At 30.3% G+C, this 11,364-nt stretch overlaps 1 long non-coding RNA gene across 1 annotated transcript; it reads left to right on the top strand.

Annotated features, from left to right (window-relative positions):
* Positions 1-8,937: 8,937 nt before the first annotated feature.
* On the top strand, positions 8,938-9,600 carry LOC142227489 (uncharacterized). The gene is made up of 2 exons (XR_012719860.1): positions 8,938-9,354; positions 9,433-9,600. It is a non-coding gene; the product is annotated as an uncharacterized LOC142227489 (long non-coding RNA).
* The last annotated feature ends 1,764 nt before the right edge of the window (positions 9,601-11,364 follow it).

Here is an 11,364-nt window from a genome sequence, read left to right as displayed (position 1 = left end):
GATTCTCTTAGAGCAATCGCAAGCCAAATTTGGGGGTCCGTTTATAAGGGGGTCTATACGTAAAAGTGGACCGATATGGACCAATTTTTGCATGGTTATTAGAGACCATTTACTAACACCATGTACCAAATTTCAGCCGGATCGGAAGTTAGCGTGATTTCAACAGACGGACGGACGGACGGACATGCTCAGATCGACTCAGAATTTCACCACGACCCGGAATATATAGAGCAATATTTCGATGTGGTACAAACGGAATGACAAAGATAATATACCATCATCCTATGGTGGAGGGTATAAACAGATTTTACGTCCAATTTTTTTATAGAAATAAAGTTTTGACAAAATTTTCTATAGAAATACAATTTTGACAAAATTTTCTACAGAAATAAAATTTTGACAAAATTGTCTATAAAAATAAATTTTTGACAAAATTTTCTATAGAAATAAAATATTGACAAAATTTTCTATAGAACTAAAATTGCGATACAAATTTTCTGTAGAAATAAAATTTTGATAAAATTTCGTATAGAAAAAAATTTTAAGAAAATGTTCTATAGATATAAAATTTTTAGAAAATTTTCTATAGACAAAAATTTTAACAAAATTTTCTACAGACAAAAAAATTTTGACAAAAATATTCTATAGTAGAGCTTCCCAAATGGAGGGGTGCGCCCCCCCCCTAGGGGGGCACCACGAGGTTTCAGGGGGGCGCAGGTTTTGGTTGAGCAGGTTTTGTATCATTAAATTTGTTAAAACAACACTAATTATTAAGTTTAACAAAACATCAATACTATACTACAAAAGAGCATACCATTCGTATATTTCGAAATGTTCATTTATAACCACAGTGAGAAAAGAATAGAAGTTACATGCAATTGTATAATTTGCTGTAGGTTTTCCACTATTAGTCGTTCACTTTATTTGCAACGGCTAAATTTCTTGCTAAAATATCAGAACCAGTACTCACTTTTGTATTCACACATTTTAAAAATTTTGAAACCATTTTTGTCACTTTTAGACATAAAATCAAAATATCTGTCTTGTCGTCATGTAGAAACTGATTTATGGCGCACTTTATCAGTAATAGTACCAAATATTAGAAATCTAGCTAATGAAAGGAACAATTGCCAAATTTCCCACTAATTGATATACTCTTTTATATTAATACTCATAAAATTTTTATACCCTTCACCACTACTGTGGTACAGGGTATAATAAGTTTGTGCATTTGTATGTAACGCCAAGAAGGAGTAATCATAGACCAACCTTTTAGATACGGATCGGCTTAGAATTAAATTCTGAGTCGATTTAGCGATGTCCGTCTGTCTGTCCGTCTGTCTGTCTGTCTGTTGATGTATTTTTGTGTGCAAAGTACAGCTCGCAGTTTTAGTCCGATTGTCCTAAAATTTGGTATAGGGTCCTGTTTCGGCTCAAAGACGATCCCTATTGATTTTGGAAAAAATCGGTTCTGATATAGCTGCCATATATATTTTTCGCCGATTTGCTCATAATTGGCGTGTATATCAACCGATCTTCCTCAAATTCCGTACATCCGAATATTTTATGGGTCTCGAAAAACTTGCAAAATACCAGCCAAATCGGTTCAGATTTAGATATAGCTCTCATATATAGCTTTCGCCCGATATACACTCATATGACCACAGAGGCCAATTTTTAACTCCGATTTAGTTGAAATCTTGCACAGGGAGTAGAATTAGCATTGAAACTATGCGTGCCAAATTTGGTTGAAATCGGTTCAGATTTGGATATATCTCCCATATATAGCTTTCGCCCGATTTACACTCATATGACCACAGAGGCCAATTTTTTGCTCCGATTTAGTTGAAATTTTGCACAGGGAGTAGAATTAGCATTGTAGCTATGCGTGCCAAATTTGGTTGAAATCGGTTCAGATTTAGATATATCTCCCATATATAGCTTTCGCCCGATTTACACTCATATGACCACAGAGGCCAATTTTTAACTCCGATTTAGTTGAAATTTTGCACAGAGAGTAGAATTAGCATTGTTGCTATGCGTGCCAAATTTGGTTGAAATCGGTTCAGATTTAGATATAGCTCCCATATATATGTTTTTCTGATTTCGACAAAAATGGTCAAAATACCAACAATTTCCTTGTAAAATCGCCACTGCTTAGTCGCAAAGTTGTAAAAATGACTCTAATTTTCCTAACCTTCTAATACATATATATCGAGCGATAAATCATAAATAAACTTTTGCAAAGTTTCCTTAAAATTGCTTCAGATTTAAATGTTTCCCATATTTTTTTACTAACATTGTGTTCAACCCTAGTGCATTAGCCGACTTAAATTTTGAGTCTACAGATTTTGTAGAAGTCTATCAAATTCTTCCAGATCGAGTGATATTTAAATGTATGTATTTGGGACAAACCTTTATATATAGCCCACAACACATTTGACGGATGTGATATGGTATCGAAAATTTAGATCTACAAAGTGGTGCAGGGTATAATATAGTCGGCCCGCCCGACTTTAGACTTTCCTTACTGGTTAATTTTTAATTTTATTTTTAATTATTTAATTAACTATTGTTAATCATATTTTCAGCTTTTGTTAATATTTATTTCTGTTTGTTTTGGTAAACAAAGTTTGTTTTTGGTTGGGGGCGCAACGAAATTGATACATTTTTTGAGGGGGGTGGGTGAGCGAAGCAAATTGGGTTGGGAAGCTCTGTTCTATAGAAACAAAATTTTGAGAAAATTTTCTATAGAAATAAAATGTTGACAACATTTTCTACAGATACAATTAACTTTTTAGTCATGATAGAAACATTAAGTTTATTAAGTCAATGATTGAAAATTTTAAAATTTTTAATTAAAAAATAACTTTAACTTTTAACTTTTAACTTTTTAATCAAATTCGGAAGATTAATTCAGTTAAAACAAGTATATACGGCCACAAGTTCGGCCAGGCCGAATCTTATGTACCCACCACCATGGATTGCGTAGAAACTTCCACAATCGAATTACTTGGGTTGTGGTATCTTAAAACTTCTTATTCCTGCATGGTTGTTGGATACCATATACTAACATCACGTACCAAATTTCAACCGAATGGGAAGTATTTTGCTCTTCCAAGGGGCTCTGGAGGTCAAATCTGGGGATCGGTTTATATGGGGCCTATATATAATAATGGACCGATATCGACCAATTTTTGCATGGGAGTTTGAGGTCATATATTAACACCACGTACCAAATTTCAACTGAATCAGATGAATTTTGGTCTTCCTAGAGGTTCCGGAGGTCAAATCTGGTGATCGGTTTATATGGGGGCTATATATAATTATGAGCCGATGTGGACCAATTTTTGCATGGTTGTTAGAGACCATATACTAACATCACGTACCAAATTTCAGCCATATCGGATGAAATTTGCTTCTCTTAGAGGCCTCGCAAGCCAAATCGAGGGATCGGTTTATATGGGGGCTATATATAATTATGGACCGATGTGGACCAATTTTTGCATGGTTGTTAGAGACCATATACTAACACCATGTACCAAATTTCAGCCGGAGCGGATGAAATTTGCTTCTCTTAGGGGCCTCGCAAGCCAAATCGGGGGATCGGTTTATATGGGGGATATATATAATTATGGACCGATGTGGACCAATTTTTGCATGGTTGTTAGAGACCATATACTTACACCATGTACCAAATTTCAGCCGGATCGGATGAAATTTGCTTCTCTTAGGGGCCTCGCAAGCCAAATCGGGGGATCGGTTTATATGGGGGCTATATATAATTATGGACCGATGTGGACCAATTTTTGCATGGTTGTTAGAGACCATATACTAACACCATGTACCAAATTTCAGCCGGATCGGATGAAATTTGCTTCTCTTAGAGGCCTCGCAAGCCAAATTTTGGGGTCCGTTTATATGGGGGCTATACGTAAAAGTGGACCGATATGGCCCATTTGCAATACCATCCGACCTACATCAATAACAACTACTTGTGCCAAGTTTCAAGTCGATAGCTTGTTTCGTTCGGAAGTTAGCGTGATTTCAACAGACGGACGGACGGACGGACGGACGGACGGACGGACGGACGGACATGCTCAGATCGACTCAGAATTTCACCACGACCCAGAATATATATACTTTATGGGGTCTTAGAGCAATATTTCGATGTGTTACAAACGGAATGACAAAGTTAATATACCCCCCATCCTATGGTGGTGGGTATAAAAACGTGCTGATTAATTTTTAATTAAAAATATATTTCAAACAATAAATTGTTAATCCAAATAAAAACCCTAAGCCAATTCAGAAAGTAATTAAAAATAGTTACCTCTTTTAATTAATAAATTAATTGAGTTTTGCAATGAACATCAATTAAATGTTTAATTGAATCAATTAAAAAATTAATTGAAATTTGCTGAAAAAATCAATTAATTTTTTAATCAAAAATTTTTTCTATGCCCAATTAAAACTATGATTGATACTATCATTTTCGTGATTGAAGGCATTTCAACTAAAAAATTAATTGGATCAATTAATTTGGTGATTGAATCAGAAAAAAAATTTTTGTGTGTTTCAGGGTCTAACGAACAACAATTTATAAAAATGTTAGGTGATACATTTTTCCTCAAAGCATATTTAAGAACCAAATGTAGTTTATGGAATATTTTGACAAAATTTTCTAGAGAAATAAAATTTAAACAACATTTTTAAAGAAATAAAATTTTGACAACGTTTTCTACAGAAATAAAATTTTGGAAAAAACTTCGATTGACACAAAATTTTGACAAAATTTCGATGGATACAAAATTTTGACAAAATTTACTATAGAAATAAATTTTCGGCAACAAGTTCTCTACGGAAATAAAATTTTGACAGAATTTTCAATAAAAATAAAATTTTGACAACATTTTCTATAGAAAAACAAAATTGACAAAATTTTTTAAAGAAATAAAATTTTTAGAAAAATTGTTATAGAAATAAAATTTTATAAAATTGTCTATAGAAATAAAAATTTGACAAAATTTTCTATAGAATTATAATTTTGGCAAAAATTTTCTATTGAAATAAAATTTTGATAAAATTGTCTATAGTAATAAAATTTTGACAAAATTTTCTATAGAAATAAAATTTTGACACAATTTTCTATAGAAATAAAATTTTGACAAAATTTTCTATAGAAATAAAATTTTGACAAAAGTTTCTATAGAAAAAAAATTTAGTCACAATTTTCTATAGGAATAAAATTTTGACAAAATTTTCTATATGAATAAAATTTTTATAACATTTTTACAGAAATAAAATTTTGACAAAATTTGCTATAGAAATAACATTTTGACAAAACTTTCTATAGGGAGCCACCGCGGTGCAATGGTTAGCATGCCCGCCTTGCATACACAAGGTCGTGGGTTCGATTCCTGCTTCGACCGAACACCAAAACGTTTTTCAGCGGTGGATTATCCCACCTCTGTAATGCTGGTGACATTTCTGAGGGTTTCAAAGCTTCTCTAAGTGGTTTCACTGCAATGTGGAACGCCGTTCGGACTCGGCTATAAAAAGGAGGTCCCTTGTCATTGAGCTTAACATGGAATCGGGCAGCACGCAGTGATAAAAGAGAAGTTCACCCATGTGGTATCACAATGGACTGAATAGTCTAAGTGAGCCTGATACATCGGGCTGCCACCTAACCCTCTATTGAAATAAAATTTTGACAAAATCTTCTATAGAAATAAATTTTTCGGCAACATTTTCTATAGAAAAAAAAAATTCTGACAAACTTTTCTTTAGAAATAAAATTTTGACAACATTTTCTATAGAAATAAAATTTTGACAAACTTTTCTATTGAAATAAAAATTTAACAATATTTCCTATAGAAATAAAATTTTAACAAAATTTTCTATAGAAATAAAATCCTGACAACATTTTCTATAGAAATAAAATTTTCTATAGAAATAAAATTTTGAGAAATTTTTCTATAGCTCTTAGATTTTGACAAAATTTTCGATAGATATAAAATTTTGACAAAATTTACTATAGAAATAAACTTTTGAGAAAATTTTCTATAGAAATAAAATGTTCACTCAATTTTCTATAGAAATAAAATGTTGACAAAATTTTCTATAGAAATAAAATTTTTAATAAAATTTTCTATATAAATAAAATTAAAAAGAAAAAAAAAATCCATTGGAACTAAAATTCTGCTAAAATTTTCTAACGAAATAAAATTTCGACAACATTTTGTATAGAAATAAACTTTTGATAAAAATTTCTACAGAAATAAAATTTTGATAAAAATCTCTGCAGAATTAACATTTATGTTATTCTTATAGAAAATAAAACGCCTTTGGTCGGCGTTTGAGACTTTCAAAATGGAATAGATGACTAGTATTCGGCCGTGGTTTAGGACTTTCTCCTACGAATAAAACCCAAAGAGGACTAAATCAAATACATAATTGCATAGATGAACCTTCGACCAGTTGTTGAGACTTTCACTTATGGACAGAATGCAATGTGAGCTAATGAGGGTAAGTAAAGTGGAAAAATTCGGCCGTGCTTTTGTCGGGGTTGAAAATTTCCTATGGATAGAATCTAAAGTCGGCTAACGCGAATTAAAAGTGGCATAGGAGGCTGGCCTTCTGCCGGGGTTTGAGTCCTTTTTTATGCACAGAATATAAAAGAAATATAAAAAATTTTACGTAAAGTGGGATAATGGGCCGGGGTTGAGACTTAACATTTTGAGAAAAATTTCTATAGAAATAAAATTTTGACAAAATTTGCTATAGAAATAAAATGTTAGAAACATTTTCTATTGAAATAAAATTTTGATAAAATTCTCTGCAGAATTAACATATTTTCAAAATTTTCTATAGAAATAAAATTTGATAAAATTTGCTATAGAACTAAAATTTTGACAAAATTTTCTATAGAATAAAAATGTTAACAAAATTTTCTATAGAAATAAAATTTTGACAAAATTTTCTATAGAATTAAAATTTTGACAACAATTTTCTATAGAAATAAAATGTAGGCACAATTTTTAAAGAAATACAATTTTTACAAACTTTGTTATAGAAATAAAATTTTGATAAAATTGTCTATAGAAATAAAATGTTGAAAATTTTCTATAGAAATAAAATTTTAGCAAAATTTTCTGTGACATAAAAATGTCAACAAAATTTTCTATAGAGTTAAAATTTTAAGAAAATTTTCTAATTTGTAGAGAAATTTGTAAAGAAATAAAATTTTTACAAAAATTGTTATAGAAATAAAATTTTGATAAAATTTTCTATAGAAAAAAATCTTGATAAAATTTACTACAGAACTAAAATTTTGACAAAATTTTCTATAGAAATAAAATTTTAATCAAATTTGCTATAGAACTAAAATTTTGAGAAATTTTTCTATAGAAATAAAATTTCAAAAAAAATTTCTATAGAAATAAAATTTTAACAAAATTTTCTATAGAAATAAAATTTAGACAAAATTTGTCAAGAAATAAAATTTAGACAAAATTTGTCAAGAAATACAATTTTTACAAAATTTGTTATAGAAATAAAATTTTGATAAAATTGTCTATAGAAATACAATTTTGACAAAATTTTCTATAGAATTAAAATTTTTACAAAAATTTTCTATAGAAATAAAATTTTGACAAAATTTTCTATAGAAATAAAATTTTGGCAAAATTTTTTTTCTAGGAAAAAAATTTAACAAAATTTTCTATAGAAATAAAGTTTTGACAAAATTTGCTATAGAACTAAAATTTTGAGAAAATTTTCTATAGAAATAAAATTTTGACAACATTTTCTATACAATTAAAATTTTGACAAAAATTTTCTATAGAAATTAAATTTTGACAAAATTTTCTATAGAAACAAAATTTTGACAAAATTTTCCATAGAAATAAAATTTTTACAAATTTTTCTATAGAAATAAAATTTTGACAAAATTTTCTATAGAAATAAAATTTTGATAAAATTTTCTATAGAATTAAAATTTTGACAAAATTTTTTTCTAGGAAAAAAATTTAACAAAATTTCCTATAAAAATAAAATTTTGACAAAATTTGCTATAGAAATAAAATGTTAAGAACATTTTCTATTGAAATAAAATTTTGATAAAATTCTCTGCAGAATTTATATATTGACAAAATTTTCTATAGAAATAAAATTTACTATAGACTTAAATTTTTACAAAATTTTCTTTAGAATAAAAATGTTAACAAAATTTTTATAGAATTAAAATTTTAACAAAATTTTCTATAGAAATAAAATTTTAACAAAATATTCTATAGAAATAAAATTTTAACAAAATTTTCTATAGAAATAAAATGTTGACAAAATTTTCTAAAAAAATAAAATTTTGACAAAATATTCTATAGAAAAAAAATTTTGACAAAATTTTGACAAAATTTTTTTTCTAGGAAAAAAAAATTAACAAAACTTTCTACAGAAATAAAATCTTGACAAAATTTTCTATAGAATTAAAATTTTTACAAAAATGTTCTATAGAATAAAATTTTGACAACATTTTTTATAGAAATATAAGTTTGACAAAATTTTCTATAGAAATGAAATTTTAACAAAATTTTATAAATAACATATAATGGCAGGGTGAGGGATGTGAAACTTTAAACTTAAGAAATTTGGAGTAGAGTCAGTAAAGTGCAGTTAAAGCCGTTTGTAGTACAGGTTAGTTAAAATTGTGTAAAATTAGTCCTCATTTTCTTTCCTTGGGTGTTGGGTGTTTTTTCTTTCCGAGTATTCAAAAACACAGAAATGGGGAAGGTTATCGAAAAAAAATTAATATTGTTTTAAAGCCCGCAGATTTATGTCAATATGCAAAGCAATTTATTAGCAGTTTATTGAAGGAATTTAGATGGTAAAAGTAGGCCTGAAGTTTTCTTTTAACTTTGTTTTGTATACGGTGTTTTTCATTTTCATTTTTTCATTTTCATTTTTTCACCCTAAAAAATCATCAAAATGACAATAAATCGTTAATTCTAGCAGCACTGTGGGTACCTAAAGTAATTGTCACCATCCATTACAAGAGGGGAAAATAACGATGTTATTTGGATTTCTAAGTAAACAATCACTCCACACAAAATCGATTGGAAATAGATGATGGTCATAATTGTTCTAATCTATTTACTGAAAAAATGTCCATTTTTCCAATTTGCAGAGAGACAAAGAGAGCTATAGAAAAAATCGAACAAAAACTCATAAGTCATCGTAATCATTTTGTCCTGGGATACAAATATCGTCACAGGATATTGAATTGTCCATCGGAGAAACCAAATCAAAAAAGAATGACAACAATATGACGACAGCAAAATGCGGGCAATATGGTCTGTAGGTCCTTTTTCGTTTGTCACTCTCAACATTCTTATCAGAAGCCAATCAATCTTTTTTTGTCTTTTGTTTTAACAGCTCCATTGACATTGACAATGATGATGGAGCATTCGTGGTTTTCTTCTGTTTTACTTTGGCAATGATTTCTTCAATCAGCGGGTGTAGAAAATCTGTTTTCAATTGATGACTGAATTACTGTAAATAATTGTATCGATTTCTGTTAAGGATTATAGGGAGTGAAACTGATTTATTTAGATCTTTGTTTATTTATTGTCTGTTTATTGTGATTGTCTAGATTTTTATTGGTAGACATTAGCTATCTTCAATGGCATAATTTATGGATCCAAACAAAAGTAGAGGTTAGATTGGAGCAGCAGAGATGGTCCGAGCTGCAATTTTTTGGGTTTCTACTGTCAAAGAGTTGTAAACGTCGAAAACGTCATCGAAATATTGCTCTAAGACCCCATAAAGTATATATATTCTGGGTCGTGGTGAAATTCTGAGTCGATCTAAGCATGTTCGTCCGTCCGTCCGTCCGTCTGTTGAAATCACGCTAACTTCCGAACGAAACAAGCTATCGACTTGAAACTTGGCACAAGTAGTTGTTATCGATGTAGGTCGGATGGTATTGAAAATGGGCCATATCGGTCCACTTTTACGTATAGCCCCCATATAAAGGGACCCTCAGATTTGGCTTGTGGAGCCTCTAACAGAAGCATATTTCATCCGATCCGGCTGCAATTTGGTACATGGTGTTGGTATATGGTCTCTAACAACCATGCAAAAATTGGTCCACATCGGTCCATAATTATATATAGCCTTCATATAAACCGATCCCCAGATTTGGCTTGCGGAGCCTAAAACAGAAGCAAATTTCATCCGATCCGGCTGAAATTTGGTACATGGTGTTGGTATATGGTCTCTAACAACCATGCAAAATTTGGTCCACATCGGTCCATAATTATATATAGCCCCCATATAAACCGATCCCCAGATTTGGCTTGCGGAGCCTCAAAGAAAAGCAAATTTCATCCGATCCGGCTGAAATTAGGTACATGGTGTTGATATATGGTCTCTAACAACCATGCAAAAATTGGTCCGCATCGGTTCATAATTATATATAGCCCCCATATAAACCGTTTTCCAGATTTGACCTCCGGAGCCTCTTGGAGGAGCAAAATTCATCCGATCCTGTTTGAATGTGGAACGTGGTGTTAGTATCAGAGAATGAAGCCGCCGATTTCAGTCGCCGCCGACCATTGTTTGCCAGTGGACGCCGCCGCCGAATATGTCGACTCATCTCGACTCAAATTTAGCTGCCTATAAATCAAAAATGTCGATTTATATCAGAAAAATTTATATATAATTGTCGTTTTTTTCCAAAATTTTGAACACAACCAATCATATTTAAGCTGCTATAATAATTTAGCAAAAATTTAGCTCAGAAAATTTGAACGAAAAGTAAATTTGTTTGTAAGATAGGTTGTACAACTAATCTCATTACCACTCGATTAACTTCAAATTGATTTTATAATGGATAATTGTCCGCCGCCGAGTGAAAAAGTTTATATCGGCTCAGCCGTCAAGCCGCCGCCGCCGGAGGCAAAAATTTAGTGTCCGCCGCCGCCGACAAAAATGGGTCGGCTTCATTCTCTGGTTAGTATATAGTCTCTAACATCCATGCAAAAATTTTAGTCCCATCGAAAATGTTGTCAAAATGTTATATCTATAGAAAATTTTGTTAAAATTTTATTTCTATAGTAAATCTTCTCAAAATTTTGTTTCTATAAAAATTTTCTCAAAATTTTATTTCTATAGAAAATTTTGTAAAAAAAAAAATTATTTCTATAGAAAATTTTGTAAAAAAAAAAAATATTTCTATAGAAGTTTTTGTCTGTCCCACTTTAATGACAAAGAATTGTACAAAGTTTTTAGTCTATAGCATGTTTCTTTTGGAAGTTAGCGTAATTGCAAAAGAGAGACTGAGGGACATCGCTAGATCGACTTATA

Source organism: Haematobia irritans, chromosome 2 (genome assembly GCF_050003625.1).
Source record: "Haematobia irritans isolate KBUSLIRL chromosome 2, ASM5000362v1, whole genome shotgun sequence".
Classification (NCBI taxonomy): Eukaryota; Metazoa; Arthropoda; class Insecta; order Diptera; family Muscidae; genus Haematobia; species Haematobia irritans.
This window is presented reverse-complemented; position numbering and strand designations above follow the sequence as displayed.